This window comes from Lathyrus oleraceus, chromosome 2 (assembly GCF_024323335.1).
Source record: "Lathyrus oleraceus cultivar Zhongwan6 chromosome 2, CAAS_Psat_ZW6_1.0, whole genome shotgun sequence".
Lineage (NCBI taxonomy): Eukaryota > Viridiplantae > Streptophyta > Magnoliopsida > Fabales > Fabaceae > Lathyrus > Lathyrus oleraceus.
In genome coordinates this window covers 469,547,550-469,561,125 of record NC_066580.1, presented here as the reverse complement: position 1 = coordinate 469,561,125, position 13,576 = coordinate 469,547,550, and the positions used below count along the sequence as shown (strand labels likewise).

Sequence of the window (13,576 nt, the reverse complement as noted above, 5' to 3'; positions counted from 1 at the left end):
TTTGTTACTTTGGGAATCATTCACTTATATTCATCGGTTTTCCACGTAGTTTGCTATTAAGATGGTGTTGACTTCTCGTATAAACTACTCGGGGTTACTATAAAACTAAAAGTTCAAGGGATTGGTATAATAGGTACTTATCCTGATCTAACATGTTGAGGTTCTTAGAGCGTTGTTATGGTAATAATTTTTGTCTTGATTTCACTCAAGTTTTATAAAATAAGCAACTTTTATACTTACTGGGTGTGTTAAATTTCTGTTATGGCTCAAGAAAATTGAGGGGAATAGATAATACAAAATTTTCACACTCGGGACTTGACTTAAAATAAATTATTCTTATTTTTTATATATATATATATATATATATATATATATTTTAATTTTATTTTATTTTATATAAGGGAAATAACAATGAAAAGAAAGGTACATACTTGAAAAGGAAAATGGAGGATAGAAATGAAAAGAAATAACAATGAAAAGAAAGGTACATACTTGAAAAGGAAAATGGAGGATAGAAAGAACATGGTTTTCCCCCATACTTGAATAAAACATAGTCCTCAATGTTTGAAGGAAAAGAAATGAAATACAAAAAAGAAAGGAAAAAAGAAAAGTTAAGGTTGCCTTCCGCCTCTTGTTCTTGGGCCTGGTGATCGCTGACGTAAGTCTAAGTTGTCGAACTTGCTAAACAACTCAGTGAACCGCTGATCGGTTATGGTATTCCTCTCTGCCTGCTGTTGTTGCATTTGGCGCATCATTTGCATCATTTCGAGATTCTGTGCTTGCATACCATCAATAACATCCATGATGTCGTCGTTGGTTGCAGGCCTTCTTCGTCGACGACGTCGGGAGGATGGGCCAGCTGCAGTATCGGAAGGGTTGAGCGGGACTGATTGTTGTTCAGGAGCGTTATCACCTTGCTCCATTTCTTCGAACTCGTCTGTAGACGGGTTTGTATGCGAAGGCTCGGTAGCTTCGGGAGCATTCAGATCATAGAGGTGGCGGTTGGGATTGGTGACATCGGTTAGGGAAATGTTGGGGAGAACAACGCTTGGGACGGCCTGGTTATTCACCATAAGGTAATATTTTCCGCCTATTTGGTTCTTTATTAGGCGGCTGGATCGACAGTAGCCTATATCCATAAATAGGGGAGGTAAAGATTCTAAAGTTTGGAGTCGGTCCCCTAGGTTTAAGTCAAGTGCTATGGTGGTTATTAATCCACCAATTACAAAAGGTTGACGGCCTCTAGCGCATAAGGTGCGGATATGATGAAATAGGAAGGAGGCGGCGTTTACCTTAGCTTGCGGTTCGAAGACGCATTCGAGGAAGAAGAGTTCCTTTGCGTTGACCTTGCTGTTGTTCGGTCTTCCAAAAACGGTGTTTTGTAGGATACGGATAAAGTACCGTATAGTTGGGTTATGTATATGGGAAACAAGGAGCTCTTCCCAGTTGTTGGCATCTACTCCGGATATTTTCCTAAAGAGGTCGAAAGCAACAACTGTGCTCCAGTTTAGGTTAGGAGGGATTCTGGGGTAGACTTGACCTTCTGTGGGAAATTGTAGCATGGTACTCAATTGGTTTTGGGTTAAGGAGTACTCGGTGTTGAACATACGGAAGGTTGTGGTACCGGTTAAGAATTCGTCCTCACCGGCTGGAGTGCTGTACGCGTATGAACTTAAGAATTCTAAGGTTAGGGATGGGTAGGTGGGTTGATTATGCGTATAGAAAGGTTAGATCGGCAAGGCGGAGCATCCACTCGATACCTTGAAGTAATCCTAATTGTTGTAAATAAGTTGAATCAGGATACCTGGTAGAGATGACGCCTCGCTGTTGGAAGCGCTCGAATTGCTCCCTTTGATAGTTTTCATCTCCGGATCGGAAGATGATATTTCCGAAATTCTGATTTCCCACCATACTGATGAATGAATTTAAAGGAGTAATAAAGGAAAGAAATGTATTTGATATTAGAGAGTGGATTGTGGTGAATGGAGGGGGGTTTTGATGGGTATTTATAGGAAAAGAATTTGGAAGTTGGAAAGGAGGTGGTTGAAAAGTGAATAAGTGTGGGTTAATGGGAATAAATGGGGAAGGTAAAAAGTGAAAGGGTGTAACGTTCGTCTCCAACGGCACTGTAACGTTCACCTAGTCAAAAAGGTGTTACGCTCGTCACAGGGGCGTGACGGTCGTAACAGGTACTTGGCATGCCGTCCGTCATAGATTGTGTGACGCTCGTCACACAGTCTTTTTGGCATGGCTTCAGCTAGCGTTCTTCAGAATAACTTGGTAATTTATTTTTATTTTTATTTTTGTTTTGTTTTGCTCCAGATTATTTTATTTTGCTATTTAATTTTCTTGCACGTCATTCTACTTTGCACAATGATGCATAAATATATTGTTCTTTAATAAGTCATGTAGGCAGCAACAGTAGAGAGCATAATAGATATTACATAATAAAATGAATAAATAGCTTCAATAAAATAATCATAATGTAACAATGGAGAAAAACAAAAGTGCGAAAGAGAAACAAATACGAACATAATTTGAAATAACATTAAATAATTAATCTAACTTAAGACTAAATAACTAAGAAAAATAAATAAATTCTATCCGTCTGCACGATCTCTGGCCGGAGGAGCAAAGGAGTTAACACGGTATAGCAACTCGTGAAACTGGTTTGTCATACTGTTCATGTATCCCAGAAATTCGTGCCTTAAGCTAGTGAATTCTTCTCTGAGGGCATCTTGTTCTGACATCAAAGCTTCCATGGCAGTGTTATAATCAGTTCCGGGCATATGATGTCTAAGGTCGGGTATTGCCGATTCTTCGGTCTGAGCAGGTTGAGGAGGAGGATCAATATCATAATATCCAGATGGTGTCTGAGGATCTGATTCAGCATAAGGAATCTGGTCATCATAAATCTCATAGTCATCACAAATCTCATAGTCCTGGATGGATTCAGTGGATCTAGCAGGAGAGGGGGTTTCGTTCAGGTTGTAGAGCCAGTTGTTGCGGTTATGAACACTAGTCCTAGGATCGGGCATGGTGAATAGGCAAAGAACTTGGTTATCAATAATAAGCTCAAACTCATCAGACCCTAGGTTTGCTATAAACAAAGTGTTGAAAAGGAAGGGTATACTCATAGTAGTAATGCCACAAAAAGGGCTTAAGTCAAGCATAGGTTGACGTAATCCAATAGCATTACCTATCATAGTTATCAAACCGCCTATTCGAATTGGTGCTCGCTCATCTTGGATAAGGTGGTCCAAATTTGCTAACATAAAAGTGGCACCGTTTACTGGACGGTTCTGAGAAGCGCAAAATATGATGAAGAGTTCATCACGTGAAACTGTGGTACTGTTTGGCTTCTTCCCAAATAAGGTGTGGGTCAGGATCTTATGGAAATAACGAAAGGCCGGATTATGTATGTTTCCAGAGAGAAACTCATGTTCCTCGGGATCGTCATTTCCAGTCAAGTTACCCCAAAAGTGTTCGAGTTCTCTATATTCGAAAAGTTCCTCTTGGCTCACTGTTAATGTGTCAAAGGATGTAGGGAAGCCTAAAAGGTTGGTAAAATCTTGAATATTAAATTGGTACTCCATGTTAAACATTCTGAACTGTATAAAACCTCTGCTTATTCCTTTTCCATGGCTGGGTAGATAGATCAGAGAACTAAGGAATTCTAGAGTCAGTCTCCGGTAAGTGACAGATTGTCTACGGATAGGAGCGGTTTCCCACCCTATCTGATTCAGCAAATACAGGACACTTTATCTTAGTCCAAGGGCAGTCATTGCCCAGTCATCAGCATACAGGCTAGGTAGCATCTTTCTCGTGGCTAGTTCCTCAAACTTTTGTTTCTGAGCTGTTCCTCTGAATTTAATACCCATACGATCAATATGTCCCATCAGGTTAGTGTTAGCTAGAGAAAAGAAAAACAAGAGTTTTAGTCAGGATTTGGCCAAATGCCGAAAGAAGAGAAAAGTTTTTAATAAATTAAGATAAATTAAGAATGAATACTAAACAGAAATTAAAAGAATAATTAAGGAAGAAATAGAAAAATAATAATAATAGAATAAGGAAATAATAAAATAATTGTGGGTTGTCTCCCACTAAGCGCTTTGTTTAATGTCGCAAGCTCGACATAAAAACAATCAATTATAATCTATAATTTCTGGAGGCATTTCGTCTAAGTGCAAGACTTGCGAATCTTCATTGTTTTCTGCATAGTGATAATGTTTTAGACGTTGCCCGTTTACGGTAAATGGTTCCATAGATTTGCCTTTAATTTCTACTGCTCCATTGGGAAAAACATTGGTGATTTGAAAAGGACCTGACCATCTAGATCGTAGTTTTCCCGGAAATAACTTTAGTCTGGAGTTAAATAAAAGGACTGTATCGCCTTGTTTGAAGATTTTCCTCGATATTCGCTTGTCATGCCATTGTTTTGTTCTTTTTTTGTAAATTCTGGCATTTTCGTAAGCGTCTCTTCTGAGTTCCTATAATTCGCTTATATCAAGGATTCTCTTTTCACCGGCGGCTTTATAGTTTAAATTTAGATTTTTAATAGCCCAATAGGCTTTATGTTCTAATTCTACCGGGAGGTGACAGGATTTTCCATAAATTAGCTTAAATGGGGTTGTCCCTATGGGTGTTTTGTAAGCAGTTCAGTATGCCCATAAAGCTTCTGGTAATTTCAATGACCAGTCTTTCCTTGAAGTGGCGACTGTTTTTTCTAGTATCTGTTTGATTTCTCTGTTAGATACTTCCACTTGCCCACTGGTTTGAGGGTGGTAAGGTGTCGCTACTCTATGTCTTACGCCATACTTAAGTAGTAGTTTTTCGAGTACTTTGGATATGAAATGCGATCCACCATCACTGACTACTATTCTTGGGACACCAAACCTTGGAAATATTATATTCTTAACGAGTCTAGTTACTACTCGTGTGTCGTTAGTTGGGGAAGTTATAGCTTCAATCCATTTTGATACGTAGTCAACTGCCACGAGTATGTATTTGTTGCCGAAATAGGATGGAAAAGGTCCCATGAAGTCTATTCCCCACACGTCGAAAATCTCTACTTCCAAAACGCCCTTTTGTGGCATCTCGTCACGTCTAGATATGTTTCCTGTGCGTTGACATCTGTCACATTTCTTAATAGCTGCATGCACATCCTTCCATATACTTGGCCAGTAAAAACCGGCTTGTAGGATTTTAGAGCAGGTCTTGGATGTACTTGCGTGTCCACCATAAGGAGCGGAGTGACAGTGTTGGATTATACTTTCTGCCTCTTCTTCGGGTATACACCGACGAAAAATACCATCGGGACCTCTTTTAAAAAGTAAGGGGTCATCCCAGTAATAATGTTTTATGTCGTAGAAGAATCGTTTCTTCTGTTGGTAGGATAAGGTAGATGGAACTATTCCGGCAGCTAAATAATTGACGAGGTCAGCGTACCACGGTGTAACAGATATTGCTAAGGTAGTTTCTACCTGTTTATCAGCGTTATTTTCTTCTAAAGTAGCTATAAGCTTATCGTATGAGAAATCATCGTTAATTGTTGTTCTTTCCGGTTCAAGGTTCTCAAGTCTAGAGAGGTGATCTGCTACTACGTTTTCAGTTCCTTTCTTGTCTTTGATTTCCAAATTGAACTCTTGTAGTAACAGGATCCACCTTAGGAGTCTAGGTTTTGCATCCTTTTTAGTTAAGAGGTATTTGATAGCAGCGTGATCAGTGTAGATGATTATTTTGGCTCCGACTAAGTAAGAACGAAATTTATCTAGCGCAAACACTACTACTAGAAGTTCTTTCTCGGTTGTGGCGTAATTCATTTGTGCTTCATCTAGAGTTCTACTTGCGTAATATATAACATGAAGCTTTTTATCCTTTCGTTGTCCTAAAACAGCACCTACAGCGTAATCGCTGGCATCACACATTATTTCGAATGGTTCATTCCAATCTGGTGTCTGCATTATGGGTGCGGAGATCAGTGCTTGTTTAAGCGTTTGAAATGCTTCTAAACATTTATTGTCGAATATGAATTCAGCATCTTTCATCAATAATCCGGTCAACGGTTTAGTTATTTTAGAGAAGTCTTTAATGAATCGTCGGTAAAAACCGGCATGTCCTAAGAAGCTTCGTACTTCTCTCACAGTCTTCGGAGGTTGAAGGTTTTCGATTACCTCTATTTTGGCCTTGTCTACTTCAATTCCTCTATTTGAGATGATGTGTCCTAAAACAATTCCTTCTTGTACCATAAAGTGGCATTTTTCCCAATTAAGTACTAGGTTTACTTTTACACATCGCTCTAGAACTTTCTCTAGGTTTTCAAGACATTCTTCAAAGCTTTGTCCGCATACGGAAAAGTCATCCATAAATACTTCCATGATGTTTTCTAGAAAATAGGCGAATATTGCCATCATGCATCTTTGGAAAGTTGCAGGAGCATTACACAAGCCAAACGGCATTCGTCTATAAGCGAAGGTACCAAAAGGGCACGTGAACGTTGTCTTTTCTTGGTCATCAGGGTGAATTGGTATTTGAAAGAAACCTGAGTAACCGTCTAGATAGCAGAAATGTGAATGTTTTGCTAATCGTTCTAATATCTGGTCAATGAATGGTAAAGGGAAATGATCTTTTCGGGTTGCTTTGTTTAGTTTCCTATAGTCAATGCACATTCTCCATCCCGATTCGATTCGTTTGGTTATAGTTTCTCCTTTTTCATTTTCAATGACTGTTATACCTCCTTTTTTTGGTACTACGTGTACAGGACTAACCCATTTGCTATCAGATATAGGATATATGATACCTGCCTCTAATAACTTGGTTATTTCCTTCTTCACTACCTCACTCAGGATCGGGTTTAGTCTTCTCTGGTGTTCCCTAGAAGTTTTACAGTCTTCTTCTAACATGATGCGGTGCATACAAATAGAAGGACTTATTCCTTTAAGATCGGTGATGTTGTAACCTAGTGCGGTTGGATATTTTCTTAAGATATGCAGGAGTTTTTCTGTTTCGAGCTTTCCTAGGTCAACATTAACTATCACTGGTCGTTCAAGCTCTAAGTCTAGGAATTCATATCTCAGATTCTTGGGAAGTGTTTTCAGGTCTAAGGTTTGGTTTCTTAAGGCATTGCGTAGGGTCCGGTGTTATTGCTAAACATTGGTTAAGTTTGTCTTCTACAAGATAGTCAGATGATTTGTCTTTTTCTAACTCCGTTTCTTTTATGCATTCATCGATGATATCCATGAAGTAACATGTATCTTCTATTGCAAGTGCTTTCAAAAATTGGGAAAGAATGAACTCAATTTTCTCTTCTCCTACTTCGAAAGTGAGTCGTCCTCGTTTTACGTCTATGATTGCACCGGCAGTTGCTAAGAACGGTCTTCCCAGTATAATGGGTGTAACTTCATCTTCTCTAATATCCATAATTATAAAATCCGTTGGAATGTAGAATTGACCTATGCGCACTGGAACGTTTTCAAGAATTCCTACAGGATATTTTACGGAACGATCTGCTAGTTGCATAGACATTTTAGTTGGTCTTAATTCTCCCATTTCAAGTCTCTTGCATATGGATAAAGGCATAACACTAATACCGGCTCCTAAATCGCATAAGGCTTTGTCAATGACAAATTTTCCTATGTGACAGGGTATAGAGAAACTACCTGGGTCTTTAAGTTTAGGAGGCATATTCTGTATTATAGCGCTACATTCAGCAGTAAGTGTAACGGTTTCGCTATCTTCAAGTTTTCTTTTATTAGAAAGAATTTCTTTTAAAAACTTGGCATATGAGGGCATCTGCGTAATAGCTTCTGTAAACGGAATTGTGACGTTTAATTATTTTAGTAGGTCGACAAATTTTTTAAATTGGCCCGCATCTTTGGTTTTAATAAGCCTTTGAGGGTAAGGGATAGGTGGTTTATAAGGTGGTGGAGGTACATAAGGTTCCTTCTTTTCTACGGTTTCCTTATTACTCTCTGCCTTTTCCTTAGGTTCACTTTCCTCAGTTGACCTTTTAGAGTTTTGGTTTTCTATCCTTGGGTCAGACGGTCCTTCCACTTCTGTTCCACTTCTCAGTATAATTGCATGAGCGTGGCTTCTTGGGTTAGGTTGGGGTTGGCCAGGAAATGTACCAGTTGGGGCAGCAGTAGGCGCTTGTTGTTGAGCTACTTGTGATATTTGCGTTTCCAGCATTTTGTTGTGAGTAGCCAGGGCATCTACTTTACTTGCTAGTTGTTTAATTTGTTTGTGTACATTCTGGTTTAAGAAATCTTTATTGGTTTGCTGTTGAGAAGCTATAAAGTTTTCCATCATGATTTCCAAGTTGGATTTCCTAGGGGCGTTATTGTTAGATGTAGATGGGGTCGGCTTCTGATATCCCGGAGGTATAGCTGGGGCTTGATTTGGAGATTGTCCAGGTGCATATAGAGCATTATTACTCTTATATGAAAAATTGGGATGATTCTTCTAATTTGAGTTATAGGTGTGCAAGTAGGGGCTTCCTTGAGCATAGTTTACTTGCTCCGCTTGGATTCCTGTTAGGAGTTGACAATCTGCAGGAGTGTGACCTTGGATTCCACAGACTTCGCAATTCTGAGTTATGGCAACTACGGTGGCTGGAGGTGATACATTTAAACTTTCAATTTTCTGGACCAGAGCATCCACTTTTGCATTAACATGATCAAGGTTACTTATCTCGTACATGTCAGTTTTCGTTTGAGGTTTTTCCACCATTGTTCGTTCGGTTCCCCACTGATAGTGGTTTTGAGCCATGCTTTCGATAAGTTGGTAAGCGTCAGCATAAGGTTTGTTCATTAGTGCACCACCTGCGGCGGCATCTATTGTTAACCTCGTGTTGTACAGGAGACCATTATAGAATGTATGAATTACTAACCAGTCTTCTAAACCATGATGTGGACAAAGTCTCATCATGTCTTTGTATCTTTCCCATGCTTCGAAAAGAGACTCGTTATCTTTCTGTTTAAATCCATTTATTTGGGCTCTTAACATAGCTGTTTTGCTTGGCGGAAAATATCGAGCAAGAAAAACTTTCTTCAACTCGTTCCATGTGGTGACTGAGTTGGAAGGAAGAGATTGAAGCCATCTTCTAGCGCTATCTCTTAGTGAAAAAGGGAAAAGACGAAGTCGAATTGCCTCTGAAGTGACACCATTAGCTTTAACAGTATCAGCGTATTGGATAAATACGGATAAATGAAGGTTAGGATCCTCGGTAGGATTTCCAGAGAATTGGTTCTGTTGCACTGCCTGCAACAGTGAAGGTTTGAGTTCAAAGTTGTTTGCTTCGATTGCGGGTGGAGCAATACTTGAATGCGGTTCATCTTGCGATGGAGCGACGTAATCTCTAAGAGCACGAGCTGGTTCTGCCATCTCGGGTATCGAAGGGAAAATATTTTTGAAATCAGGAAGTTCTACAGGAGGTAGATTGTTTGCAGCACGATATTCCCGAATTCGTCGTAAGACTCGGAGATATAGTTCGATATCGTTGATTCGTAAGTAGAGCGGCTCGCCTTGTGAGCGAGTGCGTGGCATACAAATCAACGAAAGAAAGAAAAGAGAAAGAAAAGCCTTAGTCTCTACAGCGTAACAGGAGAGTTACGATATCGACTAAATAAAAGTCCCCGGCAACGGCGCCAAAAACTTGATCGCTCGACTTTATGAGTCGAATTGGGGTACAAACTGCAAGTGCACAGTTCTATCGCGTAGTTTTAAAAGATATCGATCCCACAGGGACTTATGAATCGATATACCATTATCTAAGGTTACTTCGTAAAGCTAAGGCAGGTAATACTTTGATTTTTGGGGAAAAAACTAAAACTAAAATAGGATCTAAAGTTAATATCTAATAAGCGGATATCGGTACGTAATTCATCGTAATTAGGGAATCAATTCTTTATTGGTTTCTTGGTTTTAAAAATAAATCTTTTCAGTTAACGCTATTGGTTAAAAGTTTTATCTCAAACTCTCGCTCTGTTGAATAAACTATGATTTTATATTAACGTAGCTGTCACTTATAGTCAAGTCAAAAACCACTTTTTGAAAACAATAGAATCCGTAGAAACTCCTTTTAAGAAAATACTAATCGTTTAAACACCCTTATCTCAAACTCTCGCTCTGTTGACTTAGGTTATATAATTAAATTCAAATGCTTAACTCTCGCCCTCACATTCAATCTTTAAAAATACTTTTTGAAAAAGGTTAGAATTTAATTAACTCTAAAAATTGCTCTCGCCCTGATCTAGAATTAATGTCCAATTTACACTGTCCAGTCAAAACCTCAAACTCTCGCTCTATTGATTTTAACTTCTTTATGTCTTTTACTTTCGTACAAAAACTTTGTTATTAAACCTGTAAATTGAGACCGTAAAAAGAGTGATTTTAATTTTAAACTTAAATAAACCAACTTAGTTTTGATTCCTTCATTCCGCTTACTTTACGTACCGATACCTAAATAAATTAGCCAGACATGCTAAACAGACTTAAATAAATATCATGCATAAACAGACTCATCGCAGGCAAACAATATAAATTAATAGTAAAAACAAGCATATATAAATTCAACAAATAAATATAGAACCTGAATAATTAAATAGCAGTCTTGAACACTCCACCACAGACCGGTTGGATTTGTTCTTGAATTCTTCAATCAGGCAGAAAAAATAAAACGAAGGAATAAAAAAAACTAGATTCTAACGTAAGGTTAGATCCGTTAAAAGGTACACAATAGTTCCCAGTGTAGAAACTATTGTGCGAAAAATTAATTAAGTGCTAGAAGAGAAAATAGAATTGCTAAAGAAACAATATAACAATTATAAAAGAGGTACTATAAGGAATATGCTTAAGCTGCTGGAAAAAGAAAAAATGCAAAGAAAAACTAAAACTGGAAAACTGTCTGGGAGCGTGGAACCGAGGAAGGGTTTGCAAAGCTGGTATTTATATTGGCACTTTCCGTAACGGTCTTCAGAAGTAGTCCGCGTCAAAGGGTCTTCACGTAACGGAGGTATAGGCGTGGAAATAGGATTCAGCGTGCAAATAGGACTCAACGTCTCTGAAGGCAAAAATGTAGGGGAATGGTGTGACGTCCGTCACACCATGTGTGACGCTCGTCACAGGCATGTATACAGCGTGCCGCTCGTCACAGCCTCTGTGACGCTCGTCACAAGCACAACACCTGTGCCTTCTTTGGACTGGGCTTGGCTTTTGCTATTTGTTTCCAAAAACTTCTTTTTGCACATCCTTTTCTTCCTTTTTTTTACTTTTGCTTCAAATAGATACCTGAGATAAATAGAAAGGAAATACCACGTAATATCTGATAAAATGAAATAAATTAAAGTAAATAATAATATAATTTAATTGAATTAAGTCCTAAAATGTGATATAATTTCATGTTATCAAACTCCCCCATACTTAGATCTTTGCTTGTCCTCAAGCAAAATACGGTATAGAACTTGTTTTAAAATTTTAGCCAGATGAAATTTCAAAACACACATCAATTCGTACTAGGTTGCATGTAAACCTTGTTTAGAAGTGACTTGAGTTTAATCTTGACAACGACAACCACCGTCACAACCTCAGATAATCTCACCTTATGCAAACCAGTTCAAGTAATGCCATTATAGCTGTCCTAGTTCCTTTACTCTTATTTCACCCGTTTTTATTCTAGCGAAATCACATTAAGCCCTTTATCTTTTCGCGCACATAGTGGAGTAACCGGTTAGTGATTCTGATCCCCTTTCAGCTAGAAGTTCTGGTACATAAGTCGGATAACTTCGTTATTCAGTCCATTGCAAATTGCGGGGGATCGGACCGTAGTCCGCCCTACCAAGTTCAGTACCAGATACCTACTGAACCAACTCATAATGGATCTCTCGTATTATGCTTTTGTATGATCTGCAACTTTTAGATTAAATGATCTGGTAAGGATCACCTAACTTAATTAGTGCATTTCCTGATATGTATATATATATATATATATATATATATATATATATATATATATATATATATATATATATATATATATATATATATATATATATATATATATATATATATATATATATATATATATATATATATATATATATTTTTGTTACTTTGGGAATCATTCACTTATATTCATCGGTTTTCCACGTAGTTTGCTATTAAGATGGTGTTGACTTCTCGTATAAACTACTCGGGGTTACTATAAAACTAAAAGTTCAAGGGATTGGTATAATAGGTACTTATCCTGATCTAACATGTTGAGGTTCTTAGAGCGTTGTTATGGTAATAATTTTTGTCTTGATTTCACTCAAGTTTTATAAAATAAGCAACTTTTATACTTACTGGGTGTGTTAAATTTCTGTTATGGCTCAAGAAAATTGAGGGGAATAGATAATACAAATTTTCACACTCGGGACTTGACTTAAAATAAATTATTCTTATTTTATATATATATATATATATATATATATATATATATATATATATATTATATTTATTTTATTTTATATAAGGGAAATAACAATGAAAAGAAAGGTACATACTTGAAAAGGAAAATGGAGGATAGAAATGAAAAGAAATAACAATGAAAAGAAAGGTACATACTTGAAAAGGAAAATGGAGGATAGAAAGAACATGGTTTTCCCCCCATACTTGAATAAAACATAGTCCTCAATGTTTGAAGGAAAAGAAATGAAATACAAAAAAGAAAGGAAAAAAGAAAAGTTAAGGTTGCCTTCCGCCTCTTGTTCTTGGGCCTGGTGATCGCTGACGTAAGTCTAAGTTGTCGAACTTGCTAAACAACTCAGTGAACCGCTGATCGGTTATGGTATTCCTCTCTGCCTGCTGTTGTTGCATTTGGCGCATCATTTGCATCATTTCGAGATTATGTGCTTGCATACCATCAATAACATCCATGATGTCGTCGTTGGTTGCAGGCCTTCTTCGTCGACGACGTCGGGAGGATGGGCCAGCTGCAGTATCGGAAGGGTTGAGCGGGACTGATTGTTGTTCAGGAGCGTTATCACCTTGCTCCATTTCTTCGAACTCGTCTGTAGACGGGTTTGTATGCGAAGGCTCGGTAGCTTCGGGAGCATTCAGATCATAGAGGTGGCGGTTGGGATTGGTGACATCGGTTAGGGAAATGTTGGGGAGAACAACGCTTGGGACGGCCTGGTTATTCACCATAAGGTAATATTTTCCGCCTATTTGGTTCTTTATTAGGCGGCTGGATCGACAGTAGCCTATATCCATAAATAGGGGAGGTAAAGATTCTAAAGTTTGGAGTCGGTCCCCTAGGTTTAAGTCAAGTGCTATGGTGGTTATTAATCCACCAATTACAAAAGGTTGACGGCCTCTAGCGCATAAGGTGCGGATATGATGAAATAGGAAGGAGGCGGCGTTTACCTTAGCTTGCGGTTCGAAGACGCATTCGAGGAAGAAGAGTTCCTTTGCGTTGACCTTGCTGTTGTTCGGTCTTCCAAAAACGGTGTTTTGTAGGATACGGATAAAGTACCGTATAGTTGGGTTATGTATATGGGAAACAAGGAGCTCTTCCCAGTTGTTGGCATCTACTCCGGAT

General features: G+C 38.3%; 1 non-coding gene across 1 annotated transcript; it reads left to right on the top strand.

Moving 5' to 3' along the window:
* The first annotated feature begins 8,896 nt into the window (after positions 1-8,896).
* Positions 8,897-9,003, top strand: LOC127124983 (small nucleolar RNA R71). Its single transcript, XR_007804452.1, has one exon. It is a non-coding gene; the product is annotated as a small nucleolar RNA R71 (small nucleolar RNA).
* Positions 9,004-13,576: the final 4,573 nt, after the last annotated feature.